Here is an 18,397-nt window from a genome sequence, read left to right on the forward strand (position 1 = left end):
TCAAGTGAATTTAACTCCTATATCCCCTGCTGAGTGTGTAGGGAGCAGTGAGCACCCTGTGAATCAGAACGCAGCTTTTCTATGCTACAGCGACACAATACAGCCTCCTTATTTCCATCTAATGGACGTCACTGAGCTCCATCACATCTATTGTCATGCACAACGCTGGAAAAGGTCAGGAAGAGATTTGGCAGAAATGAATTATTGACTGATGCCAGCTGTATTCTGAATCCCTCTGCTCTACTGGGCCCGTCTCCATACACACAGCACCAGCTGAGAGCACAGCGGGCCTCCCACTATCCATCGGATTTCAGTTTAATGAAACATTTCGCACCTGAATAAGACTCTGATGCTTTAAAAAAACATGCCTATCCCACAGCAACTAATATGGTAAATTATATCCAACACATCAAAGTAATGATGCTAAGAATCTCATAGGCTGTAAGGATTTCCCTAAAGCTGACATGTGAATAGTTGTCGCCTCGTGCTTCGCATTTTGTGTATGGGTCTGCAGTTCTGTTTTGACAGGTGGTGGAAACTGGGATTTACACTTAATGTAATCATGGGGATACTGCTTTTACTGTCTTACTGATCCCATCATGCTAAATTTGATGCAAGGTTTTTTTTTAAGCCAGTTTATTTACCCACTCACAGGTGCAGCCAACAGCCCCAATGTGACTCGTCATAAAATATTAAGCCTTCAGGCAAAGCGCAGTGTCCCGTCTTCAAATTAAATTAATCAAGTCCTTCCCAAGATAGCAAGAGAACACTTGATGATGCCATCTGCCCAATATAATCTGCTTTCTGACAGATATTCCCCTTAGACCAAAAAAAGAAGATTTATAAATACACCCAAACGTACATTTTGGTGAATCTAATTTGACTTTGACACGTCAAATAAAAAGCAGTTTTTTACATGCAGTATATTTATCTAAAATTAAAGGATTATTTTATTGCACTGAGAATACTCTTTCACGTCTCAGAAGACTTAATGGAGTTCTTAATTATGCCTCATTTAAAGTTTGCATGAAACGTAAAAAGTGTGACCGTCTTTTCTCTATTGTGACGTAAATCTGAGGGAAACACTTTCTCAAAGGAGAAGTTTGATTATGATTACAGGATTACGAGAGCACATTAATTTTTTAAAATAATGATGTGCATGGATGAATCATTTATAATAAACTCTACAATATTCCATAAACAATTAGAATACACTCTTAAAAATAGGCATCTGTGGTTCCATGTAGAAACTTTGCCATCAATGAAAACTTTTCTTTGCACAGAAGGTTCTTTGAAAAAATGGTTCTTTAAGAACTGTTTACTGAAAAAATCTTTGGGGAACCCAAAATGGTTTGTTTGGCACTTTTATTTTTTAAATATTTAGTCCATTTTGATATCATGGTCATTTTAACTCCACTTTAAAGGGGTCATGATATAATAAATCCAATTTTCCTTAATCTGTTGACATATACGAGGTCTTTGTACCATTAAAGCATCCTGCAAGCAACAAAAAAAATAAAATAAAAATAAAAATAACAGTACCAAAAAAAGCATTTAAGCAAGCTCCAAAATGGCTTGTTTGGATATTGTGGGATTTGTGACTTCACATGAAATAATACATTTACATTAGCCTCTAGGGCAAGACATTGATGAACTGTTTTACATCACCTCAGGTAAATAAGCTGTCTTAAAGCGAGAAAAAACCTTGCATCAGATTTAGCATTTAAATATAGCCCCACCCACTGTCAGTCAGTCATGTATATGGATAATGTTTTCAAAACACTTACTCACATGGAATAGTGAGGAGACGTTGATACATTTCCTATGCAATTATGTTAGCCAGTCATAACAGTGGCTGTTTACTGTCCATCCTTAAAGGAGCCACCCCTTAAACATTGATCATTTCAGTCAGAGGGTCAGAATGAGGGTTGAAAATATTATTTGTTTGCGAATATAATACTTTTTATGCAAAAAAACAAACAAAAGTCACAGTTTGGTCTCTATTTATTACCATTGCTAAATAATGAGAAACAACCAAGATTCAGTGGAGTAGTGAATACGCAGAGACCAAATTAACACTCTCCAAGTGCCAAACAAAACTAAGAATTGAATTGCCAGTTGGACTTTGTATATAACCAATATACTGTATAATTTAAAATGAAATTATATACTGATTTAATAATCCAACTGTCATAAGGACACAAATAAAACTCTGAATACAATATCATGACCAGTAAAAAATGTTGGCAATCATTTTCTCAATTTGCTTACATTTGGCAGACGTGGCAAAAAGTTTTGAACCCTGGCTGTGGTTCCGCCACAGGAGACTTTTCCTCATTAGATCAGATTGATGTCTTTTATCTTGCGTTTGAAGTCTGTAAGTGGAAGCATTACTGACAGGCCGACTCTGTAGAGACACATCAGCTATGTTACATCTTCTTGCATCATCAACCGTCTCCAGTCAATCAACCAGCCAACCAAACCAACCAAGTGATCATTCAGCAGAAGTCAGGTCTGTGCTGCACAGTGTTTCATCAGGCCTTTCCTTCCGTTTCCTGCTGCGCTGGAATGCATTGAAATCCCTTACGAATTATTCAGGAAAACGATTAAATGAATTAATATTCTGATTTTCTGTTTTCTGTGTGAAGAACTCTGCAATTAAATTCTGGTTCTTGGTAGTTTGGGTCACCTATAGTGCGCATAGTATGTTTACTGACTGTCCAATCTGTTGTCAAGTTTAGTTCAACTGAAAAACTATTTTAACCATCAATATCTAGAGGAAACTACCTCAAATTACACTAGAAATGTATTACTGCTGCAGCAACTAAATTCAATATTAGTGTATAATGAATGTAATAGACTGCAAAGCTCATTATTAATTAGTTGTGTCAGTGTGCTCTGTCAGTGACATGACTTTAGTTAACAGTAGTGAAAAATGCATAACAATATAGATATGTGCATATTGAGATATTTTAATTTAATTTTTTAATTAAATTTTAATTTTAATTTAACATTTTTTATTGAAATTCTCTATGTATAATTTCACAAGAATCCCTCACCAACATTTAAATACATTTTTCCATATCGCTATTTTATTGTAAAATAGACTAAAATTCTCAGTTGAACACATTGTGGTTGTTTATTGTCAGTCAGGGGATCATTTCCTGTCTTTGTGGTCAGTTTTTGGCAAAAAAAAAAAATCAGTTTTTAGTCAAAGGTTGAGCCTAGGTCAGTATAATATAGAAAAATATAGGAGAGTGACAGAATATGTTGTGTCCTGATTAGCATCATAGCTGCCACCATGATGTGTGTACAGTAAACAGATTAAATCGCTCATCTCCTGATGTAGCAGCTGTGTGGTAATGTGTATTGTGCATGCATGTGTGTATAATGAACTCTCTGCAGGCACCTCTGTGCTCACGATCATGTGGCCATAAAGTCCCAAGTGCACGGCCTCATCATGGGATTGTGGATCAGTGACGTAGTGGGCAATGCATTTCAACCCCACCCCATGCACTCAAACACCCTCATTCTGTCATGATTTCCTCTGACCTTGCGCTACACACTCGGCAAGCGTTTGCCCACAGATGCTTGTGGATCAGACAGAATTGGAGCTCTGAGCTCTCTTAATGCTTTCAGAGATTTGCTCTCTTTTCAGCCTCGGTAGCCAAATAACTGCTGCTCTTCCCAAAACATGTCTCCCGTTTTACACACTTTTAAGCACCGTTCTCCCGTCTGCATTTCCATCAAATCCTGCCTCTTCCCTAGAGGCCATCTGACTCAATAAACAAACAGACTAAAACAAACACGCAGAACTCCGCCGCACTCACTCATTTACGGAGTAAACTAAATATGGATGCTTTGCAGTGTGCTGAGACACGCTAGTGAACACAGACTAATGCAGGGAGAAAGCTCATGTGTTACTGACCCCAAAATAAGCTGTAACTCCTGTTCATAGTCTTCCTGTCAGCCTTCCCAAAGCTAGAATACACAAAATAACTTGTGCCTAAAATAACATTTGCCAGGATATTTTCAGTTTTTTTTTTTAACTACGACTTTTAGGAGTTGTGTTTTGGAAACATTTGCTTTTTTAAATAATAATGATAGTATTCTTTTATATTAACATTATTTTTGTTTACAATTTATTCTAAATTCATTTTATTCTAAAATCTGTTGCCACAGACTATTATATATATATATATTTTTAATGCAAGATCATCATTTATATAATTATATTTAATATAATAATATGTATGGTTAGTAATATTAATATAAACTTAATAATAATAATAATAATAATAACAACAATAATAAATATTATTGTTTATATTTTTCTAAATTCTCTCCAAGTTGAGTTCGGCTATCTGTTGCCACACACTATTATAAAATTCAGGCAATTTTTTAAAAATAAAAGATTAGGATTTATATATATATATATATATATACATATATATAAGTAATACTTATAATTATTAGTAATATCAATATAAATTTAACAATAATAATGCTAATAATAGTAATAAATAGTATTGTTCACATTGTTAAATAATATATTATTGTTTGTTTACATTTTTACAATACATTTTCTCCAAGTTGAGTTTGGCTCTATCGAGAGTATCTGTTGCCACACACTATTATTAAATTATATAATAATAATGATGATGTTGATGATAACAATAATAATAATCAGGCTATTTTTAATACAAGATCAGTATTATTTATAAAAAAAAAATATTATAAATGTAAATGTAAATATAAATATTGGTAATACTAATATTTATTTAATAATAATAATAATTATTATTGTTTAATAAATAATACTAATAACAAGTTGAGTTTGGCTGTACAGCGAGTTTGCAGCCTTGTGGTCTTTATTCACACGCATACTTGAAGTCCATGTCTTTGTCTTTTTAAGTTTGAGAAAGCTGCTCACAAAAGCCACCTTTGATGCCGTTATGCACCTGAATGTTATACATGTCTGTTTTGTATTTGTTTCATGTTCAGCTGGAGAAAGTATTTTAAATGTAAAATTACACACATTTGAAAATTGAGAATTACTTTTATTCTCACCATAACTCTAACATCATATTTTGATGGAGAGTTTGGATATACTTGTTTTTTTCCCCAATTTTCTAGAACAACACTTCTGCTCCTCATTAAAATACTAAACAGCTCATTAGCATGTTTGATTGTCTTGATTTTTTTGGCATGATTTTGTAAGGTTGCATTGTTCAGCTCTCCAATGTTTTGGAGAACCAGTGGCTGGTTATTTGGGTTCCAGTACCAGTAGATCCAGTGGTTATTTAAAATATTTTTGCCTATTGTCTATTAGCATGCAGTATTTTAGATGCAAACTTATAACCTGCAAGCTCTCTAACACATTAAATCTAGAGGAAGTTTTTCAGTCCAGTGAAAAGTTAGCTTGTATGAAGGCATTTTAAAAGCAGTTCATATATTATTGATTGTTTGCCAGGGAAACTCATTATATCCATCTGACTTAGAGAACACAGTACATTATTTACATTTATGGTAGTTTTGAAATATCTATCTCTCGAATTTCATACGGCTTCTTAAAGTATAATCATTTTTTTAATGGTTTATTTGTCATTTTGATTGCTGGTGCAAATATAGATAGTAAATTTTGTTTAAAACTGTTACTGCAGTGTTGTTCAGAAGCTAATATTATCAAAGGTATTGAGAAATCTTATTTAATAGGTAAGATATCCAAACTGTTTGCATAATTTCATTTTGCCACTTCACTGGGCTGAAACTTCTACAAAACATTTGAATGTTCACCAGATTTATTGTCTTGGTAAACTCTAGAAGGCATATGGCATACAATACCCTACTAAATAGCAAAACAGACCCACTATGAGACTAGGGGTTTTAATGGAAAATCATTTTTAATATGAAAAAATAAGTAAATGTGAAAAAAAGACTGTAATTCACTACCTTCAGACCCCCTAATCGAAGAGTTCCTGGAATTTCAGATAAAAATACTTTATGTGAAAAAAATCCAGCCAAAAAAGGTGAACGTATGCATTTGAGTAAAATGTGCTTCTCTTTTATATTCATAATTTGACTCTTTGCACTAACATGGTTAGTGTTGATTGTATTTATATCAGTCGGTCTGCCTGACATGATCCTTTAACCTTCATCAAGTCATCAAAACAGATTCATGTGCAGACATTAATTTTCCATTAGCAGCGCTGGTTGATCCTGACAAGCATAATGTAATCACTTCTTCAGTATGAATGTTATGCAAATTCTTTGCTTGCATATTTATAAATGCATGGATATGCTCTCAATATGTCCCCCTGGATATTTTGATCCCTTGGAAAAGATTGTTGCATGAGTGTGTAACATTACGCCAAAAGGCATGTCGATAAATGAAGGTGTCCAGAGACAAGACTAAAAATCACATCATGTCTGTTGCATGCTTCCCAGAACTTGCAGTGAGTTTCTAATTTAGCTTGTGCATAATTTAATTTGACAATATCACTTTTCATTATATACAGTGCACAATGCACAAGGTATACATACTATCAATATGTATGTCCCTTAGGATTTTAATTACTTTGCTATTATTAGGACTGCGCAGTTTTAAAGAAATATAATTCATAGTATTCAAATGTTAAAACTTTTATTAAATTACATTATAAAATATAAACATTTAATAAAATTAAATATTAAATATATATATATATATATATATATAAAATATATAAATGCAAATTAATATTTATTATAAATATTAATATAAAGAGCAATTGTATTTATGTTTTAAATAAATGTTTATCAATTGCTTCTGTCTGTCCCTGTCTGTTGTGCTGCTGAGAGGTTTGCGATTGTAGCTCCGTGTAGCTTCGCTTTTCTGTTGAATCTCTATCTTACTTTCACTCTCTGTTGTTTAAAGTGATAATATATAACTTAATTCCCACCATATTTCTGGTATTGTCTATCAAACTAATTTGATTGTTTGTTTTTTAAAACCGTGAGTGCAGCGTGAGTGCAGCGCATTAGCATTTGTTAGCAGGTTAGCTTGTCACTCGCGGTTCTATTCGCGCCTATTATTGTTTTCTTTTTTCTCGCTCCGTTTTTCACGAGTTCATCAAACAACAGCGGTAAGCGAATCATTCTTCAATCATGGTGAGTAATGGCTTCTTCTCCTGCTATTGTTGTTTGCACTGTTTGCCACATGTACAGTTTATCTCTCTCTGTCAGCAGCGAGGGATTCACATGTGATAAATGCAGGGAAATAGTTAGGCTGACAGAGAAAATTTCAGAATTAGAGACACACATCCAAACTTTAGTTGAGGACAGTAAGAATGTGAGGGCTGTAGATACTGCTTTGGATGTGACTAGCTCAGGGAGTCCTGTACATTGTTCGGTTCCGGTAGAGCCCGTGCAGCAGGGCAACTGGGTGACTGTGATGTGGCCTAGTCGCGGGTCAAAACACCACTCTTCCGTTCCGATCAGAACATCCAACAGGTTCTCCCCACTCAGTGACGCACCCACTGAGAAACCTGATGAAAGTGTTCTAGTTATTGGCGATTCTATTGTACGGAACATGAAAATAGAGACACCAGCCACCATCCAAGTGCTGGCTAATGCTAAATGTAAATTCAGTAAGCTTGTTATCCACGTCGGCGCTAATGATGTTCGACTTCGCCAGTCGGAGATCACTAAATATAATGTTAAAGATGTGTGTGAACTGTAATATGCTCTGGTCCGCTCCCTGCTTACCGGGGTAATGAGATACATATCAGACTGTCATCACTCAATGGCTGGATGTCTAAGTGGTGCCCGTAGAATAACATAGGTTTCATAGACAATTGGAAGAATTTTTGGGGCAGACCTGACCTGCTGAAAAGAAATGGTCTTCATCCCTCTTGGGGTTGTGCCACACTTCTCTCTAGAAATATGGCACAGTCTTAGAGTTCGTACTTGACTAACTGGGGCCCAGGTCAGGAATCAGACAGACTGGCTAAACCAACAGTCTGCTAGCCACCTCACGTCACAGAAGTCAGTTAATTCTCACCACATAGAGACTCTTTCACCTAGATATCACACTATAGAGACTGTGTCTATTCCCCAAACTAGAAAATACAGAAAACATCCAAACCAAAGTAAGAGTAACAATTTACTTGATATTCAACAAATAAAAAACAGATATAGTACAGATAAACAAATGATAAAGCTTGGCTTATTGAATATTAGATCCCTTTCTACAAAAGCACTTTTTGTAAATTATATGATCACTGACCATAAACTAGATGTGCTTTGTTTGACAGAAGCCTGGCTAAAACCAGATGACCACATTACTTTAAACGAGTCTACCCCCCCAAGATTACAGTTACAAACATGAACCGCGTCCAAAAGGTAAAGGGGGAGGTGTTGCCACAATTTATAGCAATATTTTCAGTATTTCTCAGAGGTCGGGTTTCAAGTATAATTCGTTCGAAGTAATGGTGTTTCATATAACGTTATCCAAAGAAACAAGTGTTAATGATAAATCCCCTGCAATGTTTGTACTGGCTACTATATACAGGCCACCAGGGCACCATACAGAATTTGCTGATTTTCTATCTGAGGTAGTGCTGGCTGCAGATAAAGTCCTAATTGCTGGTGATTTTAATATCCATGTTGATAATGAAAGAGATTCGTTGGGATCAGCATTTATAGACAGACATTCTAAACTCCATTGGTGGTAAACAACATGTTTCAGGACCTACTAATTTTCAAAATCATACTCTAGATTTAATACTGTCATATGGAATTGATATCAGTGGCGTTGAAATATTGCAGCAGACCGATGATCGATCATTATCTAGTTTTATGCATATTCCATATAGCTAAAGCTGTAAAGCCAACTCCTTACAAATATGGTAGAACCATCACTTCTACCACAAAAGACTACTTTATACATAATCTTCCTGACTTGTCTCAATTCAATTCAAATAGTAGAGCATGGCGCTAGCAACGCCAAGGTCATGGGTTCGATTCCCAGGGAAAGCAAGAGCTGATAAAATGTAAAAACTGTAACTTGAATGCAGTGTAAGTTGCTTTGGATAAAAGCGTCTGCTAAATGCATAAATTTAAATGTATTGACTCTCACTTTTCTAGCACTTTAGATACGGTTGCTCCTTTACGCTTAAGGAAGATTAAGGAAAAGAGTCCAACACCGTGGTATAATGAGCACACTCGGGCCCTAAAGAGAGCATCCCGGAAAATGCAGTGCAGCTGGAGAAAAACAAAATTAGAGGTATTTTGTATTGCTTGGCGGGAAAGTACCCTATCCTACAGAAAAGCATTAAAAATTGCTAGATCTGCTTACTTTACGTCTCTTTTAGAAGAAAACAAACACAACCTCAAGTATTTATTTAATACAGTGGCTAAATTAACAAAAAATATAACATCAGCAGGTGCAGACATTACCCAGAAGCACAGTAGCACCTCCTAAAAGAGGTGCTTCCAGAAGTAATAGATCCTCTTCTGAATATTATTAACGCATCATTGTCATTAGGATATGTCCCAAAAACCTTCAAACTGGCTGTTATTAAGCCAGAAGTACCTCAAGTACCTTGAGGAGTACCTCAAGGCTCAGTACTTGGCCCCTTACTTTTCACGCTTTACATGTTACCCTTTGGAGATATCATTAGGAAGCATGGTGTTAGCTTTCACTGTTATGCTGATGATACCCAGCTCTATATTTCTTCGCGACCTGATGAAACCTACCAATTTGCAAAACTAACGGAATGTATAGTTGATATCAAAAACTGGATGACAATTTCTTACTGCTAAATTCTGAAAAAACAGGTGTTAATTATTGGACCAAAATTTTTTGCATGTAATAACCTAGATCACTGTCTAATACTTGATGGCTGCTCTGTAAATTCTTCGTCATCAGTTAGGAACCTAGGCGTACTTTTTGATAGCAATCTTTCCTTCGAAAAAAAATGTTTCTAGCATTTGCAAAACTGCATTTTTTGTGCATTTGAGTGAGCTCTTATCACATTACAGTCCTTCACATCCGCTGCAATCTCAAAACTCTGGCCATTTGATAATACCTAGAATATCAAAATCAACTGCGGGCGGGAGATCGTTTTCCTATTTAGCGCCCAAACTCTGGAACAATCTACCTAACACTGTTCGGGAAGCAGACACACTCTGTCAGTTTAAATCTAGATTAAAGACCCATCTCTTTAACCTGGCTTGCACATAATACACTATCGCAATTCTATAATTCAAATCCGTTAAAGGATTGTTAAGCTGCATTAATTAGATCAACCGGAACCCGGAACACTTCCCAAAACACCTGATGTACTTGTTACATTGTTAGAAGAATGGCATCTACGCTAATATTAGTCTGTTTCTTTCTTATTCCGAGGTCACCGTAGCCACCCAGATCCAGACTGTATCCAGATCAGATGGTGGATCAGCACCTAGAGATGAACTCTACAGCCAGGACACCTAGATTGCCCCATAGACTGATCCCCAGGGAAGACCCTGTCTTCAAGACGGCCATCGGGACAAGACCACAGGAACCAGATGAGTCCTTTGCACAATCTGATTCTGCTTTAGCCTAGATTTAAACTACTGATTTTGTCTGGCCAGAGGAGAATGACACTATTTCGTCAAACTATTTCCCTGTCTAAATATTGTCAAGCCGATGTAAAGCTGCTTTGACCCAATTTGCATTGTTAAAAGCGCTGTATAAATAATATTGACTTGACTTTAACATTGTACTATTACTTTCATAGGTTAATTATTATTATTAAATATATAAAGCAGCATGTAATGAAGATATATATGTATCAAGCACTGTATTAAATTAAAATAGGAATCTTTGAGATGTTTCCACATTTTATATGACAAAGTAAAATATTAAATCTCATTGCCAGATCATTATTACTAAATATTTTTAATTCCATAAATGTTTCCCCAAACAGATGGTTTCTATGCATGATTTTCTTGCTCAAGCCAGACAAAACAACTAATTAGCAAATGTTACAGTATACACTCAAATAAACAGTATATAAGAATAAACTCAAACAATTCAATTTCTGTCTGCTTGATATAATTTCCCCCCTAAATAAATTCAATTAAATATGGAATGGTGCTTTAGTATGATTTAGGTATTATAACCTCTACTGGAGCATGTCAATATGAATACACAAACCTGAGCTGTGTGGCTCATTAATGAGCTTTACTTATTTTATTTCTGAGTATTACTGCATTCAACAACAGCAGCAGTAACAACAATAACAATAATAATACTTTTAAATTTTCTATTATTTTATTTTATTATTTATGTTCATTTATTTATATTATATTATTTATACTATTTCATATATTATTAAAATATTATTTTAAAAAAAGAAAGAAAATGGTTTAATTTTAAGCATTCAGAGAGTCTTTCTGCATCCTCTGAGAGATTTGACCCTTGTGGAATATGATGATGCTGCTTTTAATATCTAAATGCAGCTGTATTGTTATTGCTGCTTTTAAATAAACTGTAGTCAGCTCTGTGGAGGACTGTTGCCTGCAGTTAGCAGCACTAATCAGTTGTCATGGTCAATTATAAAGCTTTTCAGGAGACTTTGGCTCAACCTTCCAGATTTTGACACCCTCAACCTTGTTTTTGTATGTAAATGGGCATCTGTCCCCTCAGAGAAGCATGCTGATGTGTTGATGGACATTAAGGGACATCAAACCGGTCTGTTCTCATATGAGTTTCTGATACTCCTAGACAAATGCGACAAATCACTTGTCATTTGGTATCTGAAGACCTTTTATGTATATCTGAACCTTTTCACCTCAATCTCTCTAGCCAGTAGCTCTCAGCTTCATTGCTCACTGTGTGTGTTCTATTGTATGGTGAACATTTACAGACTACCATGCTGAGACTAGTGGCTGTTGTTGACCCCAAGGACTAGGGTGAACGTCAATTCCCCTTTTCTATCGATTTGTACACATCTTGCGTTCCACTGGGTCTTCAGTGCCATTGTCGAGCTTTCAACGCTCAGATAGATTCGACCTCCCACTCCCCTTCAGCTGAACGCCTGCTGAAATAGGCCACTAATAGAAACGGCTGTTTACTGAAGGACTGTCCCTCACAAGCAATAGTCAATCTGACAGACCCTCTAGTGTCTTCAGTCAATAAAATCTTTAAGGGGCCTTTGTGAGCATGGAAGGAGAATTAGATGTTTGATCGAACAAATTTAGTATGCTGTGATTGTGGGGATAAAGGACACACAGAAGTGCAAAATGAAGAATGCAGATTCCCCTTGATATCCATAAATCTTCCATGGTGAAGGAGAGAGAATTGTGTAAAGGCATTCATGGGACAGATGGAAGTATGCCACCAGTAGCTCCTTTAAATTGATTATTGTGCTGCTGGCTTCTCTTCCTTAAATGTAACTGTGATTTGTGCTGGGTTTCTTCACATCTGTATGCCTTTAGGACAGTAAATTAATGGAAGATCATGAGCAGGTGTCACAATTTTATTATTTTTATTTAATATTTTTATTTTAGCTTTTTTTCCCTTTTCATTGACAATTTAATTACAATTATATACATATACATTAGGGGTGGAACGACACATGTATTTGTACCAAACCGTCACGGCACGTACATCTCGGTTCGGTGCATGAGGCCTTACAACGAATACAGGCAATTCACCCCCAATCCAGAAGGGGGCTCCTGCAGTAATGCAACGCTGTTTGATAACCGCCAGCAGAAGAACAGTGAATGCCATGAGTTGCGCACTTGAAAACAAAGCCTCTCACATAAAGGAGTATACTTTAAAGGCTTGCGCACTCAACTGTTTGCGAAATGGAGCTTTTGTGCTCGTGTATCCTACCTCTCTCATTCGGCACAAATGGCACAAATCCATATATTCCATAATATTTCTATATTTGCGATGTAACGTATCTGAATGCTAAACTATTATTTATTATGTAAATTATAGGCTTTGTACTTCATTCGTGTTCCAACGGTGACACAGAGGCGTTGATGTTTGGCTCACTGTATTTTGTCTTGATAAAGTACCAACTGCGCTGTCAAGTTAGCAATGCAGGAACTCATGTGTTTTGTGTGTGTGTGTGTGTGTGTGTGTTCACGCTCCAGCGTGATCACTTCAACTGTTTCCTTATACCAGCAGAATCAACTTTAAACACTTATTGTCTTATTAATAATGCATCACTACATAAAGGTCTGCTTTTATTTGTTTACACTCACAATGACAACAAAACAGATATTATATATTTAACATAATGTAATAACATTTTTAATTTTCACATCTAGGTGGAGAAAATTGTAATTTGTACTACTGTCTGTTAAAAAAAAAAAAGAAAAAAAAAAAAAAAAAAAGAGCATAGTAGATTTTTTTTTTTCCTGAAATCGTATCGAACCGTGACCCCTGAAATGAGTTACGTACCGAACAGTGATATCTGTGTACCGTTCCCGCCCCTAATATACGTGTATATATATGTGTGTGTGTGTGTGTATGTGTGTATGTATGTATGTATGTATATATATATATATATATATATATATATATATATATATATACACTCACCGGCCACTTTATTTGGTACACCTGTTCAATTGCTTGGTAACACAAATTGGCACACTTTGGGCCCCTTAGTACCAATTGAGCATTGTTTAAATGCCACAGCCTACCTGAGTATTGTTGCTGACCATGTCCATCCCTTTATGACCACAGTGTACCCATCTTCTGATGGGTACTTCCAGCAGGATAATGCACCATGGCACAACGCTCAAATCATCTCAGACTGGTTTCTTGAACATGACAATGAGTTCACTTTACTCAAATGGCCTCCACAGTCACCAGATCTCAATCCAATAGAGTACCTTTGGGATGTGGTGGAACGGCAGATTTGCATCATTGGCATCTTGTCGGCTGCACTTGGATGTGCAGCTGACAAATCTGCAGCAACTGCGTAATGCTATAATGTCAATATGGACCAAAATCTCTGAGGAATGTTTCCAACACCTTGTTGAATCTATGCCACGAAGAATTAAGGCAGTTCTGAAGGCAAAAGGGGGTCTAACCCGGTGCTAGCAAGGTGTACCTAATAAAGTGGCCAGTGAGTGTATATATATACAGTATGTATATGTAGATATGTTTTTTTAATTTAATTATTTACTATTATTATTTGTTCTATTTAATTTATAATTATTTATTAAATAATTCAATGTATTATTTTAATTGTTTTTATTATTTTTTTTATTAATTTTACTTAGAAATTAATAGTGCTTTGGAAAATAATTTAAAAATTCTGTACTGTACATATTATGTGAAGACTGTACTCATATCAGTAGCCTGCTAAAATCCATTTTTAGTTTACATAAAGAGGGTTGCGTCATGTCAAGATTACATGACTGACTGAATACTGCTATCTTTATTTCAGTAGCCCCCTGAGTGTCTATTGGACACATTCACTAAATACAATACTAGTTACATAAATAAATGACAGCATGTGCACTTATACATCCTCATTTGCTCACAGAATTCAGCGCATAGCATTCTGAGTGTGTTTTAAATAGCAGCAGTCCTGTGGTGTTTGGTGTCCTCAGTTGGAGAATATGGTTTGGGGTGATTTTGTCATAGAATTACAATGCATTTCTCATTAGCATGGCTCCCATATCGCGCTGTCGGAGATTTGAGCTGCTGTGTGATTGACAGCAGTGACATTATGTGAGATAAATGACATGGGAAGTGTTGACACCTCTGTGACAGTCTCGCGGGGTCGTTCTGCAGGGCAGTTTAAATTCAGATGCTGGCTAATAGAGGAGCAGCAGAGTCCATGAGCTGTTAGTGTGCTTATCCGAGTCTCTAACGGAGATCGCTGACTGGACAATTGAGTTTGTGTACTGTTAATGCCAAACAGCCCAAATTTGACAGAAAATCTGTCCGTCTGTCTTTCTGTCTATTTATTTATCTGTCTGTCTGTCCATTGTATCTGTCTGTTCTATCAATATGTTGGTCTAACTGTTGTTCTGTTGAATCTGTCTGTCTGTCACTTCATTGTTCTACCATTATGTTTATCTATTATTCTATCTATCATTTTATGCTCGATTTGATCAAAATAATAAGGAGATCTCACTCAAAGCTGAGCATCAACCCAGTGAACTGCCTCTCACACTCTCCACATCAGATGTTTACTCCACTTTGCGTAAGGTGAATGCACGGAAGGCAGCTGGCCCTGACGGAATACCTGGTCGTGTGCTTAAAGCCTGTGCGGAGCAGCTAGCTGAGGTCTTCACGGACATTTTCAATCTGTCCCTGGCCCAAACAACTGTCCCCACTATCTTCAAAACCTCCACCATCGTACCAATACCGAAACACTCCACTGCCTCGGTCCCTAACGACTTCCGTCCTGTTGCACTCACCCCCATCATTGCCAAGTGTTTTGAGAAACTGGTTGCATCCCACCTAAAATCCTGTCTCCCTGCTACACTAGACCCATTCCAATTTGCCTATCGCCACAATAGGTCAACAGAGGACGCCATCTCAACAGCGCTTCACTCTGCCCTCACCCACCTGGACAGTCAAAACACACATGTGAGAATGCTGTTCATGGACTTCAGTTCTGCATTTAATACAGTAGTCCCCTCCAAGCTGATCTCCAAGCTCAGCCAGCTTGGAATCAGCACATCCATCTGCAATTGGATTCTAGATTTTCTGACTAACAGACCTCAGTCCGTCAAGTTAGATAACCTCTCCTCCTCCATCATCACCCTGAACACCGGCGTGCCACAGGGCTGCGTACTGAGCCCTCTCCTGTACTCCCTCTTCACCCATGACTGTGTTCCTGTTTATGGCTCCAACACCATAATCAAATTTGCAGTTGACACCACGGTGGTAGGTCTGATCAAGGATGACGATGAGTCAGCCTACAGGGATGAGGTGCAGCACCTGGCTGTGTGGTGTGCCACCAACAATCTACAGCTAAACACCCAGAAGACAAAGGAGATCATTGTGGACTTCAGGCGGACTAGGAGTCATGCACACACACCCATCTACATCAACGGAGCTGAAGTGGAGCGTGTGTCGAGTTTCAAGTTCCTTGGCATCCACATCTCTGATGACCTCACCTGGTCCCATAACACCTCTACTCTGGTCAAAAAGGCACAGCAGCGCCTTTACTTCTTAAGGAGTCTTAAGAAAGTTCACCTGAATCCCAGGATCCTTGTGGAATTCTACCGCTGTACCATTGAGAGCATACTCACGAACTGCATCTCAGTATGGTACAGCAATTGCTCCGCATCTGACCGCAAAGCACTCCAGCGGGTGGTGAAAACTGCTCAACGGATTACCGGCACCCAGCTAACTTCCATTGAGAACATTTATTATAAGCGCTGTCTGGGCAGGGCAAGAAACATCATCAAGGATGCCTCTCACCCTAACCATGGACTTTTCACCCTCCTTCCATCCGGCAGGCGTTACAGGTGCCTACGCTCTCGCACTAGTAGGCTCAGGAAGAGCTTCTTCCCCGAGGCTGTGACACTTCTGAACGCCACACCACCAATCTAACCTGCACCTGCTTATTACTGCACTGGTCACAGTACTTTACACACATGCATTTGCACTACTCATATTTTGCACAGACTGCACATTGTCAAAGTCATTACACTATAAACTGTCTAAAGTTGTTACTGTACAAGCACAGTAAACTATTTCTAAAACATTGCACTACTGCTATTTTGCATAGAATACATTGTTCTATCAATACTTTGCACACTCATCCAGCTGTATTTATTTATTACCACTGTTCTCACGTTTCTGCTGTTCATAATGTGTATATATAATCTGTAATCTATATAATCTACATTGCTCTGTTCATATGTACATACAATCCCTACATTGCATTCCTAGTTTATATTCTGTATATACTCTGCTCAATACTGTATATAGCAATTCCACTGTACATTCTGTAAATCTTATCTTCATTTACTCTGCACTTATATGTATATAAAACACTATATTCTTGCACTTCTGGTTAGATGCTAACTGCATTTCATTAGCTCTGTACTTGTACTCTGCACAAATGACAATAAAGTTGAATCTAATCTAATCTAATCTAATCTATCTGTTATTTCTGTTCTATCGATTTGAAGGACTAACTGTCATTGTGTCTCATCCATCTGTCTGTCTATCATTCTATCATATCGAGGGGTGAGAACCAGAAGGGCGTAAGTGACATTTCACCAACTTTACAGGAGAGCCAAAACAAAACTTTTACCATAGTTTGATCTGACTTAGTGTACTGATTAGTGCTTCTCAAGATGGCGCCGCGCATGGCAGCCATTGTGCTTGGCTCTCCAGTTGTTTTAGTGTTTTTGTTAGCTTTTCCTGTTTTTTGTTTGTCTAACACGATCAGTTTCACCAAGGAAGAACTGCTGAACATTCGGCAGATCACTCCACAAAATTTATTCGGATGTTTTGCTGAACATAGTAGTCGGCGGAGCTGCAGCGCTGTTTAGACGCTTTAGGATGCGCAGACGGGGAAAGCGAGCTGGCATGCTTGTGAAGCTCAGACAGCGTGGATTTCGAATGGCGTTGCCTAGCATCCATCTGGCTAATCTCCGCTCTCTACCCAACAAAACGGACAAACTCCTTCTGCTTTCCCGGTTTAACAAGGACTTTTCAAACTCTGCTGCTCTGTGTTTCACGGAAACCTGGCTGAATGACACCATTCCAGACAACGTGTTACATCTGCCTAATTTCACACTGATCAGAGCAGATCAAGACGCGGAATCAACGGGGAAATTGCGCAGTGGCAGGGCATGCTTCTACATCAATGAGAGGTGGTGTACAGATGTAACTGTGTTAAAGAAGATGTGATGTTCAGATCTAGAAACACTTTTCATCAACTGTAAACCTTTCTATTCGCCGCGGGAGTTCTGCTCGTTCATTCTCGTGAGTGTCTACATTCCACCGTAAGCACACATGAGCACAGCTTTACAGAAACTCGCTGATCTAATCACAGACACAGAACAAAAACACCCAGACTCTGCTTTAATCATTCTCGGGGACTTTAATAAAGCAAATCTCTCCCGCGAACTGCCAAAATACAGACAGCATGTTACATGTCCCACCCGAGACAGTAATATACTGGATCACTGTTACACAGTGATAAAGGACACATCACTCTGTCCCACAAGCAGCTTTAGGACTCTCTGATCACTGTTTGGTTCATCTTATTCCGTCCTACAGGCAGAAACGTAAATCTGTTAAACCTGTATTAAGGACTGTAAAGAGATGGACTAATGAGACAGAGTGGGTTTTACAAGCCTGTCTTGACCTTACTAATTGGAGTGTTTTTGAAGCTGCTGATGATCTGGATGAGCTCACAGAGACTGTAAC

Source organism: Barbus barbus, assembly GCF_936440315.1.
Source record: "Barbus barbus genome assembly, chromosome: 16".
In the NCBI taxonomy this organism is placed as follows: Eukaryota; Metazoa; Chordata; class Actinopteri; order Cypriniformes; family Cyprinidae; genus Barbus; species Barbus barbus.